Source organism: Glandiceps talaboti, chromosome 1 (assembly GCF_964340395.1).
Source record: "Glandiceps talaboti chromosome 1, keGlaTala1.1, whole genome shotgun sequence".
Lineage (NCBI taxonomy): Eukaryota > Metazoa > Hemichordata > Enteropneusta > Spengelidae > Glandiceps > Glandiceps talaboti.
The window spans coordinates 29,585,669-29,599,831 of record NC_135549.1 but is presented as its reverse complement, the minus strand read 5'-3'; the positions used below and the strand labels follow the sequence as shown (position 1 = coordinate 29,599,831).

At 33.3% G+C, this 14,163-nt stretch overlaps 1 protein-coding gene across 1 annotated transcript in view; it reads left to right on the top strand.

Moving 5' to 3' along the window:
• Positions 1-14,163, top strand: part of LOC144445956 (ubiquitin-conjugating enzyme E2 H) — a 42,532-nt gene that overhangs the window by 10,205 nt on the left and 18,164 nt on the right. The gene's annotated exons all lie outside the window — the stretch shown is intronic.

Here is a 14,163-nt window from a genome sequence, read left to right as displayed (position 1 = left end):
CTCAGTCAACTGTGAAGTCTTGTAACAAAGCTGTACTGCATTTGACATGTTTTCACCATTTTGATGATTTCTAGCAAGGATTTATAGGAATTAAAATATTTGGAGATGACATCACAGTTACCCAAATATCTTTATCTATATATCCAGTGGAAGTTGCAAAGAGAAAGATATATCAGTACAAATACTGAATGTTAAAGATTCAGATAATGTTTTGTAATCAGACAATTTTAAAAAAAAAAACTCAAATGTTATTGTAAATTGCATGACGTTGAATCAGTAACTGTGTCAAGTGTTTCGTTGAAAATCCAAGGTTGAAATGAAATATCAATTGAACAAAAATATTGCTGAAACTTGTGTGTATTAAAAATCTGCAAAGTTCAGACACTCAAATTCAAAAAGAAATTGTCTTCTGTCAATGTAAAAAAGGCACTCTACTCTAAATCATTGAATTGCATTTGTAAACCATCTGAAGTTTCTAAATATTCTGAGGTAATAATTGCAAGTAGTATTACAGCTGGGGGGTACTAAGACCCCCTAACAGAGGGTAGAATTGAGATATATGTATATATGTTGAATGACATTTGTAACACATCGGAAGTTCAATACTCCAATAACTGGGGTAATAATGACAACCAACTAGTATGGTAAACCTAGAGAGTAGACATATGTACCAGGTAGAAGTAGGATGTGATCCCCTAACAGAGGGCCTAGATACAAAATGTTGAAGTAACATAACATTTGACCCCTATCAATAGGTAATAATACGGTAGTTGTAGATCTGTGCAGATACATGTAGGGATAGGATTAGTCTCCCTACAATGGTCCATACAAAAAAAAAATTTGGACCTTGTCATTATTAAAGTGGCCATTGTTTCCCTACACTGGTCTAATCAGTGTAGATATTGACTCATAACTGTACTCCCTTTATGAAAGTTTTCTTGATATCGACAGTAAATTGCACAGTAACTTAACCCAAAACAGTTGACACCCAAACATGTACAATGATCACCTGGCAGTACCTGCCAACTTTTAATAGTTCTGAATCATGCTCACTCAGTACATGATGTATGTTGTCATTGTTGCAATGGCATGGCACTATTCCCAAAATGCCATGCATGCACATGACTTGGTGTCAGACTGGTGTCAAAATTTGGCAAACTGCCATGGCTGAATGCTATCATGTGTGTAACCCTTGACCTTTACCAATGTACATGCAGTGAACATCAACAAATCCACTTTTTCAATATAAAAGCTATGTGATACTACTGTATGTGCAGCATATTAGCATACATCATCACATCAGGGTAATAACTTAAATAAGGGCGTATCTGCCATACAATTTTATGGTACTGAGATACGACCTTATTGCACTGACGTGAGACAACATTTGTATATTCTACATGTAGTGATCTGAAAAATCAGTGTCAAATCATTGAGTACATCATATATGTATCTGTGGGCATAATGATTATAACAAGTACAAAATATTTTGAATCTAAATTACATCTAAATTAACAAACTTTTAAATAAAATTAATAATGAGACACCTAAAAACTTTTGTCAAGTGCAATATAGTGTGTTAATAGCTATAGATACAAGCATTTATAAAGGACAAAATCAACATATTGCGTTTAGAGTTTCTGTATGCCTAGCTGTATATAACTATAGACAAATGTATACATCAATATGAAACCATCTGGTGCTTAAAGTATTATCGTATCTCATACATATCTATAATGTACATGCAGAACTATGGAAATGAAATTTTAAAGGTCATCAAACTTTAATTCACGTATGGCATCAATGCCAGCAATTGTCATGGTAACACTTACATTACAAGTGACATGCACGTGCCTTGTAAAATATACCATAATTGTGCATCTGTAGAGTTGAACAAGTCGAAAGCTATAGGTGACTTCTGACCTCCTCTCTCTATGATAAGTTGAGATGTGTTTATCGGATAATAGTGTGATCGTAATCTTTAGCATGGTATTCATATTAAGCTGTTAAAAGATAAAATAATTTAATTTTTTTTCCCCCGAAAGGTTATAATAATATGTCAAAGAAATCATACCTCTGTCTCCTGGCTCCACCATGATAACATACCCAGTGAATCATCCACAGAAAGTGAAAATGGTTTTCTTTTCAGTTTTCTTTGAATGGATCGTAGAATGATGGCTGAAGTGAAATAACATCAAAATGGGGGGGGGGGGGGGGGGGGGGGGGGGCTGATGTTAATATACTTGAGTACCACCAACGATTGTATTTCTCACAAGCTACCATTTTATACTTACCTGACTTTCTGTGTGTGTAGTAATATATATAGTTAATAAGTAACCTTGGATTCCTGTAATTCAGACACTGTCACAAAAAATTACATTGCTTGCTACATTGTTCATACTAGTACATGTAGCAATTGTAGTTGTATGTACATGTAGTTGATTAGAACATCCACAATGATTGTGTTTCACAGTCTACGTGTACACCTGCAAGCCATTGATTTATTTTAATATCGCTATTAGCCCTGGAATAGTTTGTATTACTAAAGAATGCAATTGTTATGTGTATCACAGTTTCTTTTCTCATGAAGTCAGAGAGTGAAACAAACTGATCATCTAAAAAAGGCTTCAGTATTGGCCTCGACTTATAAAGTTCTACACATGTACATGTGTATGTACATGTATGGTGGAGTTGTTTGAAGCTCCACCATTGATTGATTGTGTATTACATACTACAAATTGCAAGCTGCTAGCTGTTTCACGTGTACTGAATTGATTTGTCCAAGACTTTGTATGCTGTTATATTGCCTTATATGATTATGAACCTGTCAAAATAGTATATGCGTTATTCACTGATAATGCCCTGTACGTCAATTTAACAAGTATTACTGTGAGAATTGATCAATTGTGGAACTCATAAACATTCTCTTTTCAGCTCTTTGTTCTCTGTGTAAACATACCTGTGACACACTTCACACACACACACACACATACATATATACAAATGTACACGCACACCAATACACATTCCCAACACCAGAGGGCACACATACATTATGCATTTAGCAAGGCAGTACACTGGCCCCTTCACCATGATGTGAGGATAGTTTGGACACCCTGTCCGTTGGAGATCTCGACTCTCCTTTCTCCCTCTTCTCCTTTACAAAAAAATACAAGTAATGTTTTGAGATGCAAATATCAATATATTACAGCTCGGTACATTGGATTGGTTGTCATCTTTTATTCAGTAAACATTTGTGTTTACCTAATAATATATTTGAACCTGTGTCAGGCCAAATATCACCCTTTCATGTCTGATCTGTTGTCAATGGAACAATCTTTGTGGACTATGTCATACATGTAGTCATTGTCATTGTCTGTATGTGTACCTCACCTGCTACAGATGGTCTTCCAGCATGTTGTTTACATTGTATACAAAGGTATAATTATATGTGACACAATGTGGTGTACTGATGATCCCATTTGACAGAGATAACATTTGTCTTGTGATTTGAATTGAGTAAGTACTATGAATCAATTCCAGTGTCACCTGGTGAAAAATCATTTGATTTATCATTTTAGACCATTTATACAATGTGTGTTACTGATCAATATACTTTTTGTCAAAGGGTTTTTCTATGCACTTGATATATCAGATAGATAATCTACAGCTTCAGCAACAACATTGGAGTTAAAGTGCATGATTGATGGACTTGGTTTTTCAGGAAGTGTGCTTTACAATTTGTAATTGTAAATGTCTTCCTATGATCCTTAATCATTAGTTCCATATCTAGTGCATGTTTGACCTCGCATGTAATAAAAGACTGCATTGTATACTGTTTTCAGTGTAAAAGAATTATTTATACTGTGTCTGTCTTCAGTAAATCAAATGGTTGAACCACTTATTCTACAAAAGCCTGTAGAGACAGATAATCCTGATTTTGGTCCTGTCTCTGTCTTTATTTGCATTACTTGAACTCTCCTCCTAACCACTATAATTCATAAGTGATATCTAATGGATGTCCTACAGTGCAGTGGTAAAGACATTTTTCCCAAGTCCGGTGTCTTTCTACCTCATAACTGTGCTGTTCTTATAGCACAGGGACTCAAATCTTAGATTTACCTCAGATTTACCTCAGATCTTCAAGGTTCTTACATTTGTATATAGATGTCTCTAACAGGGATATCTTAGCACAGGGACTCAACTTGAACAGAGCATCTTCCTGTACAAAATGTATATATGATTATTGTATTGTTAGTACACATATTGACAGCTGTAAGATGTATGAATGCTGCTGATGTTGATGCATAACAGTACACACAAATACACCTGAGGTGAATTCTTCATAATACATGATACCGAGGGATGATCGCACAATGTCGCACAAGCTAAATGAATAAACATTGCTCGTTCAGGACTTTTTTGTGGTCATCCCTTATCAGTAATATATGTCCATAACAGCTGGTATGTAGGACAACCTAAAGAAATATATTCACCATTCTTGATCTCCATTATACCTTCAGAGGATATATTGATCTACCGGTATGATATCCATCATTATCTATTTTTACAAAATACAAGTGGCTATCATCTCAGTGTCAGCACCATTGTATGCAGTTTTGTATTCTAAACATCCATGTATCTATAGAAAGTCCATCGACCTGAGTCTGTAAGCTAGTACAAATGTTTTCAGTTTTAAACTGGCAATATGCAACCAATAATTTGTGGTTTAAAAAGCTCGATTAAATATCATGTGTATGGTCATATCAGTGGCACAGTGCACTTGAAGAATTCATACACCTATACAAAATGTATATGACTTAAGTAATGTGTTATTGTGATATACATGTACAATACACTATATAATTTATAAATGTGTAAGTTAACATTATTATTATGGAAAAAGAGAAGATTCAGGTCACTGCTAAGAATTATCAAATGGTACAAAATTACTACATGTAGGATTTATCATTTTACATCCGTGGTTACTCAACTTACTGGCTAGTGTTACTGTTGAAAAGAAGTAGATTACAAACATTGAAACAGAATACAAAGGATGAAAGTTTTACATTTTGTACCAATTTAGTAAAAGCAAGTGTGCATGTACATTTCTATGGAAAATTCAGATGAGCTCTGTGTGTTTTTGTTTAGCTAAAATGTACTGATCAGTCCAAACATCACCCTGTACCTGTATTTCTGATCTGTTTAATATCTGATGTTTAGTATGGCTGTACACTGTGTGTGTGTTCATATTCCAGCCGTATTACAACTGTACTATTATTTTAGCTTGAACAGTCCTTTGTATTACATGATTACATTTGATGGACATATACATTTAAGGACAATTCAAATTAAAATGAAAGGTAGTAACAATGAAACTGAACACCCTAATCATCAGATTTTGATTAAATTGCTCTATCACTACTGTCATGCAACTATAACACAACAGATCAAATTTGTACTGGACACAGAAACAATTCCTGACGTGAACGTTGTATGATAAATATGAAGACTGACTGCAAGATGATAAACGATCATTGGCATTGAGTAGCTGCCAGCTTCTACATCATATAACTGCATGGTTCATGTTGCTATTTATAGTTCTATCCAGTGAACACCAATTTCAAAAGCTTAATATTTTCATTGTGTTTTTATTGAAAAGATGAAATATTTGATATAGTTGACAAATGTGATAATAATGACAATGTACCAGTAAATGTTAGCATGATATTAAAACCATAGTTTTTTCAAAGGCACGTACAACCTGTTTGTAAACAAAGGGGCATGAATAGAAAAAGACGCTTTAGTTTCATTATTTGCTAATTTTTGTCCAAATGGTTTTTTTTTGGTTTTTTGTTTTTTGGTTTTTTTTACATGAAAGTACTTTTGTAAAAGAATTTCATTCAAATTTAAATTACATTGAGAAATTATTTGTTTGAATTCAGTGTTTCTAGATTAATTAAAAAGCTGGTATAGTATAGTATTGTACAGGTTTCTTTTTTTTCATTTCATTTCATTTCAATTCATGGTACTCTGCATGTATATAAAACATCATGGAAATCAATAAGAATTTTTAATATACAAACATGAGCAATCAGATTCCCTACTAGTGCACATATTGCTCAGTTTTCAGATCTATACATGTCTACAGTTATTGCTAATTTTCTGTAATATTGACATCTGAATATCTATATTAATGATATTGATAAATATGTAATGGGTTTGTTATCAGATAAGTATTACCTACCAAAAGTTAAAAACATATCAATATAATGTCTTACATGTAGTCTGTGAATAATTGTGTGTGTCTTGAATTGTTCTATAGATAAACAGTCTAAATTTTGATTTGCATCTCGAGCATCATCTCGTCAGCATCAGTATGAGTGTAGGTACATGTAGTCTAGTTCATCTACAGTAGTATCATTACGATTTACACATCCACTGTGGTTTAGTTAGAGACCATGTTGGCATCCAGACTAGAGTGTAGGTACATGTACATGTACTATAGAGTCATGGCATGATTTACTCCCCACCCCAGACATTGTAGACAATGCTGAAGTGAAATCAGTGAAAATTTGGAATCAGTTTCCATAAGGAGTCATGATGGATGAATGGTTAGAGTGGCTGGCTTGGAATCTACAGGTTGCAGGTTTGAGCCCCATCGCTACCATTTGCTTCTGAATAGCTAAAGTCCTCGGGCAAGATTTGAATCACGACTATGCCTAAGTCAACCTAGCTGTATAATTGGGGATCTGGTAGGATAGAGGTTGCAATGTGAATGCTTTAATCCTATGCATGCGCTTGTAAAGGCTGCAATGGATTATGTACTCCCCAGGGAGTTGTGGAAGTATAAAGGGCTGTTGTGCCACTATAGATCCGTGCTAGGGGTAATAATTGTACAGTGCTTTGAGCACAAAGTGGGAAAGGGCTATATTAAAACCAACATTACTATGACATAGATATATCCTACATCAGTGTGCCTTCTAAGCCAATTTGATGTGCCATTGACACACACAATATCTATAATCTAGTGAGGCACCAAAATTTGGTGTTCCCTATCTCTTTCTATGTGGTGAGACTCACAAAAAATGCCATGCAGTTTTTCTCATTTTGACCCACAACAACAAAATTTGTCTATCATTATGATGAGAGGGCACACTGTACTGCATATAACTACGTCTAAATGTATATAGTAAACCCAGAGTAAATGAACATTCATTTCCTTATTAAAAATTGTGTCTTTGTAAAGTTTTTCCGAAATGACAACCCTTCAGGTGATCCTGTACAGCTACAATGTAGGTAAACCATATACATATACCTTCTGTCTCATCATAGTAAGTATTCTGGTACTGGAAATATAATTTAGTAATGATATACCAAAAATAGAATCAATTACTTTCTTTCTTGCATTATACATGTATTTATAGTAGTAGAAGCCATGGTATGGTTGTCTAGATCCAAATATTATAGCTTGCATCATAATCACAGTCAGTAAAGCACTACAAGTGTAGAGATAGTTTACAGTGCTGCATGTGTATTATATACGTCACTGTTCCCTTAATGTGTATATAGTTTCACATTTTGAAATAGAAATTTAAATTAAAAAATAAATTATGTAACTTACACTATTCTATGTTATAATTCAGTAATTTATAGCATACCTGTAGTGAAGTAAACAAAATAAAGACATTGAAAATCAAATTTCAACCTTTGTAACTACATTTTTCATCGAAAGTACATTTAAGATATCAGTAATGTGTACATGATTAAAGGCCTAACAAAAAAATTGTGTGGTTCCGATTACACCCAATTTTAGAATAGGAGTGGTAGCTAGATTTTTTATTTTATTTATTTTTTATGTATATTTTTTTATATGTGAGTGTGTAGTTCAGGTAGTTATGTTTTCTGTTGTTTTCCATATGGTCTCTGTGTTTATTGGTTTCTTCCCATCAGATGTACACTACAGCCATTACAGATTGGAAGAACAGTTTTATATTGTCTTTTTAATTTGATGTCAGTTTCTGCATCCACTATTTCTTGCAAGACTTCACAATTTTCGTGATTGTATTATTTTTTCTTGAATACATAAAAAAAAGTTCTGGGTTTGCATGAAAAACTAGGTGGGGTTGGGTAACCAAAACCAAACAATTTTTCTTATTAGGCCTAGCTGTCAAAGACACTTGTGTACATACATACACTGACTCTATTTTCATAACATGAACTCAATTTCACCTCTAGTTTGAAGTGTGTGTACATGTATATTAATTGATGTCACTTGTTTTCATGCACTGTATAGGTACATACATTTGTACAGCTCAACAATCACTTACCAATTTATCGGCTTGAGGCTAGCTCAGTGTTTTCAGTCAGCAATATGTATTAAGTCTGGGATGACACTGACACTTCAATAGTATCTGTTCACAACTGGAAACACAGGGCACTCAGGCTTAGTTAGTTATGATTACAAAAAAAAATGAATGAATAAACAAACCATAAATAGATAAATAAACAAATGAATGAATGATGAATAAATATTGACAAGCATCAACAAGAGAGTAATGTTCTAAGCATGTTTGGTCTTGAAGGATGGATTTTTACTAATCAGAAGTACAAATTAGCAATAAAATCACGACTTGAAAATATACTCCTTGCATTTGGTAGGGATCAATCACATCCCTTTAGATGTACATGTATGTACAATTGTGACCATTTCGCATATAGGAAAGCATATAGTAACTGTTGTAGTTGATAATGATTTGTAATTACTCGCTTGTAGATGCTTGTCAGTATTTATATATTTATATATTTATTGTTTGCTGATTTATTTATTTATTTGTTTGTTTGTTTGTTTTCATAAACATAACTAACTAAGCCTAAGTGCCCTGTGCTGGAAGTGGTATATAATGCTTGCACCAGTGAAGCTACATTGTAACATCAAACTCAAAGCAGTGCTAACACTGGATGAGAATCTCATATTTGACCCTATGTTCTCTGTGTGGATGGTCTTTGTATATATACTAAAGCCATGTTAATTAATCCTCTCTCTACAGGGGAGGGGGGGGGGTATATTTGTACACAAAAAAAGACATATTGAACAAAATAGGATGCCTCTCAGCCTATCTGTATGTGTATGTATGTCAAAAGGTGATAGCATATTGTTTGTCTCAGCTGATGTTCATTTCAGTCCATAGGGATTTGTTGATGGAGTGAAGTAATGATTTATAATACACCTTATAGTATTAAACTGATTAAAGAGACAAAAAGAACATAATTGTCTAAGTAGAATCAATATGGCTTTCAGTTCTGTTTGTCATCTAATTTTTAACTTTAAAGATGTTGAAGTTCTTGTTTTCATCTGCTGCAAATATTAATGAGCAATTTGCGTAATTAATGGTTTTCAGTAATTAGGCTATATCTCAAGAATGCACGCTTAAAATTCATTATAACTTGGTACACACATTTGCGATACCAAATTGCACCTATCCTGAAAATATTACTAATGTACCTTTTAGTTTTAATAAGTTATTGGGACGACAATCTCAAAACTTTGCCCTTACACTTACAGAAGGCATTCAGTTTAAATCTGGTTAGTGGTTTGAGGTACCACACAACTCAGACATCCATACAATGTACATGTAGGTATATAGATTTAAAAAAACAATACTCTATTTATATATGGTCCCAGATAGTTTTCTTTGTTCTGATGTTGAAAATATATGAGTGAACTGATATATCGTTTACATGTTCATGTAAGGATGTATCGTCTTGTCAAAAAAGATGACATACATGTAATTGACAAAACAATTTTATGTGAGTATTTTCCAGCTAATAGAAAAAAAAGATGGAGGTATGAAAAATTAAGGAAAGTACATTATTGTACTACTAATAGCCATTTTGAATGTTTTGACTCATCATATTGTAAAAAAAAATATATGACATAAATGAGTATCGTGATGGAGAACCACAAGAAAATAAATTTTTTTTTTTTCTTCAAATGTGTACAACTTCACTTTCACTTAGTATGACAGTGTCACAAAATGGAACTGATTCACAGCAATAGCTCAACTCTACATTGTTATATGTAATTTATACTATCTGAAATGTACATTTCACTTGGGAAATCAAGTGTAGAGACTTATAACATGTGAGTTTAGCATTGTTGTGTTGTGTTGTGTTTGTATCCAAACTGTTAAAAAATTGTCCATACAACTGGGAGCAATTATTGTAAAGGTACATGTACACCCAGTATAAGGATATAATGATGTGATTTCTTCCATGTGTTTGTTGATTTTCATCAACTAGTAATCATCATGATATAGTTGCGGGTTCAAAGGCGAGAATGTTGCATTACCTGAAAGTTTATATGGACAGAACTGAGAATAGAAGTGACCATCAACTTGTACATGTGTACTTGTACATTTTTGTATGTACTTTATGTATGTATGTATGTATGTATGTATGTATGTATGTATGTATGTACATTTGTATGTACATTGTATGTATGTATGTATGTATGTATGTATGTATGTATGTATGTATGTATGTATGTATGTATGTATGTATGTATAAGTGGGTGGGTGGGTGGGTGGGGGTGAGACCTATTAAAAACAAAAACAAAGCTAAACTGATATTTTTTTATGTGTGACTCAGGAGGAACCCATTAAAAAGTCAATATAGTAAACTGATGTGAAGTGGATGCAGATGTATCAATATGTATAATGTAGGACTTAAAAATCTGTATGCAAACAAATTGATACAGCCTTGAATATTTCAGGTATTCAGATAAATTTTAAGTAAATGCCTATGTCCACTTGACTTGTGTAAGGAGTTAACACATCAACTTTTAAAGCTGGTACATACAAAAAATGTACATGTAGACCAAACAATAAATCTGAAATGATCTGCAATACAAAATAATTAGAAGTGATACCAGAATATTCTAACAATTACCCTATGTGCAGCTGTCTGGAATAGGATACATGTGTAACAAGGACTTGAAGTAGCTACATTTTTTAGCAGCATATTGTTCAAGTTGATTAATTGAATTTTCAAAATACCTGGTACATTTGTATAGACTATCAAAATGACATCAAAGCCATAAATACTCTGAAGTGACAATTATTTTTATTCAGAAATACCGAAAAGATTCACTTCATATATTACAGTTTTTTAGGTATCAATGACGTGTTTGAAAAAGAAACCAAGTCTTCTACAACTTTCTTTATGAAATGCCTACATATACACATGATACTGTTGCCAATGTTTTAGGTAGGAACATTCAGGATGGAGTTTCCAGGCACATTTTCCTAATATTTCTAATATAAGTGCAAAATAGTAGTACATGTACTATACAGCCATCAAATATTGTAAGATTTTGCCAATGTATCTGAATGAAAATCATACATACTTAAAATCAATATACATGTCATCATATTCACCAGATGCATGTTCTCAATATTTTTCAGGCCCTCAATTTGGGCCTTTGGGTTGGGATGATAAATGACTTCCTCAGACTAGGTGGATTACCAACTGATCCTCAGGTACAAATGTGCATATTGGGGGGCAGTAGTACAATTGTATATAATTACATCATTTATTATAACACATCATTTTCGTACAGTCTTCCAGTGATTGGCATAGATTTTGTCACATGGTATGGACTAGTGACCTACAGTGACCCCAATTTTGCATACAGTAGGGTACTATTCTATTTTCCTTAGGGTACTGTTCATGTACATTGTACAGTATGAGAGTCCTACCAGTGACTTTATGCTGTCATTATGGAAAGAACACGTAGATGAAAATGTGATGTGTTAGGTTATGGAAGTATATTCCATGGTTAGATTAACACTTCTTGCCTGGCCTTATTCAGGCACCTGAGCAAACGCCATACATGTATTACCACTCATGCTGTGACAAGTGTACCTGTGTAGCAAATGTTTCCCCTTCTGCCGGGGGAGGGGGCATTCACTGCATAACAGCACGTAGGGTAATAGATGTGTAATAGCTAGTGCCTGCATAGCCAGGCAGTAATTACTGTAACACAGTTATAATAATAATAAACGAAGTGTGATTTTGATTTTACAATATTACCATTTTTACTCATTTCCTAAGTTGAACTGATATCTACATGTAAATATATGAACAAGATTGTCAATTTTACATCACAATATGAATTTAATTGGATTTTTATCTTTGTCAACATACACATGTACATGTATATGTAGTAATACAACATCTGTATCGATGAGTGTCTGACAACTTTGTAAAATAAGATATTGAGTGCTGGATCAGTTTACCAATTGTAGGTAATATTAATGCTAATAGTATCGTGACATTGATGAGATTATCACTTCAAGCATATTAATATAACAGTTGTAGCCTTTGGTCGTTATACAGTTATTATATCATTGAGTCATTTAGGCCAAGAAAAAAAATTCTTTTGTTTCTCATACCCATCTGTATCGCTTGAGAATGAGAGCGTCGGCATTTTCTACCTGTGAAGTGCACACAGAACAGGAAAAAGACATTTTTACCGGACATTTGTGTACATAACATTGATTGTACGTGTGTTTGCCATGTATCCTACTAAACGGTATATTTCATGAATCATCTGTGATAGATTTCTCTTTTCTATTTCTCTGTGTAATCATATTGACCAGAATGGTGGAGGTAATAAAAAAGAAAGAATATCACGGCACAACATCACTTTTGCAATTTCCATAGGACGAGAAACAAAAAACTATTTTTCTTGGCCCTTTATATGTATGCCTGAATACTCTGTTTTAAGTTCTGCAACAACAAAAAACACACACACAAAAATAAACTCAACATAAAAAACTTATTACAAAAAATGTGCAAACTTGGCCAATAACCCTTTCAGTTTGTTAAATTATTCTAATAGCTTTATTTCATATTCAGTAGTTAATTAATCTGGATGAATTGTGCTGATAATTTATTTTGTTGATAATTTAATTTGACAATTGAAAATTGAACTTAAAGTAGTCACAAGGTCAATGACCTATAAATCTTAATTAACTGATTAATTAGTTACATAATTCATTTTTACTGCCGTTTTTCATTTCCAGCCAGTAAAAATCTTTACATGCTTTGATGTACACATGTACACATGTATGTATGTACATGGGTCTGATTGCCTGGCCTTTGAAGGACATTGAGTGTGTCTTGACATCATTATGACATGAATATATTCCCAGACTTAATTACAATGATGAATTAATTTAGAATTTACCTGGAATGCATGCAGAAAGTTTGTGTCAAAGGTCATTTCGTAGGAATTCAAATATGTACCCAGGTACATCATCTGATTTTGACAGGGGTATTTGACTTAAAGGATCCTAGTCCAACATTTGACTTGATGCTAGTACATTTTGTCTTGTTTTAAAAGTCCCTTACATTTTTTACAAGTTACATGTATTGGAGCATGATAAATTGTTAATCAGTACTGTCTAAATCCACTGTTGTCATGATATGTAATTTCTAAAAGGTTACATCTGGCAAATTATGAACACATCAGAATCATGTTAACATTTGCTGTAAATGCCATGTTCTGGTTCTTGAATAGATTGATGGGATTAAAGTAATGCTTTACTGAATAAAATGGCTGGATTATGCTTAATATACAACCAACTCAGGAAATAAAAACTACATGTATGACATTCTAAACTACATTAGTGTGAACTAGACAGAATTAGATTGTCATCAGTATACAGTTCAATGGCAAAATAATTACACATACATATACTGTACATGTACACATGTGTACATGTATGTATACGTAAGTACTTGCGTGTGTGCATGCGTATACATGTACATGTACATGCATACATACATTTGTATACATACATACATACATACATACATACATACATACATACATACATACATACATTGTACATACATGCATTTACATGCATATACATCCATACATACTGAATGTAGAGAACTTGACAAAAATGCATAACTATGTGACACACACATACATACCGGTACATACATAAATACATACAGACACACAGACACACACACACACACACACACACACACACACACATTGTCCCAACAGAAAATTTTACGATAGTTTCATATTTTTAGTGAATGATAATTGATATTGAGAGGTATTAATTCAGACTGTCAACCTTT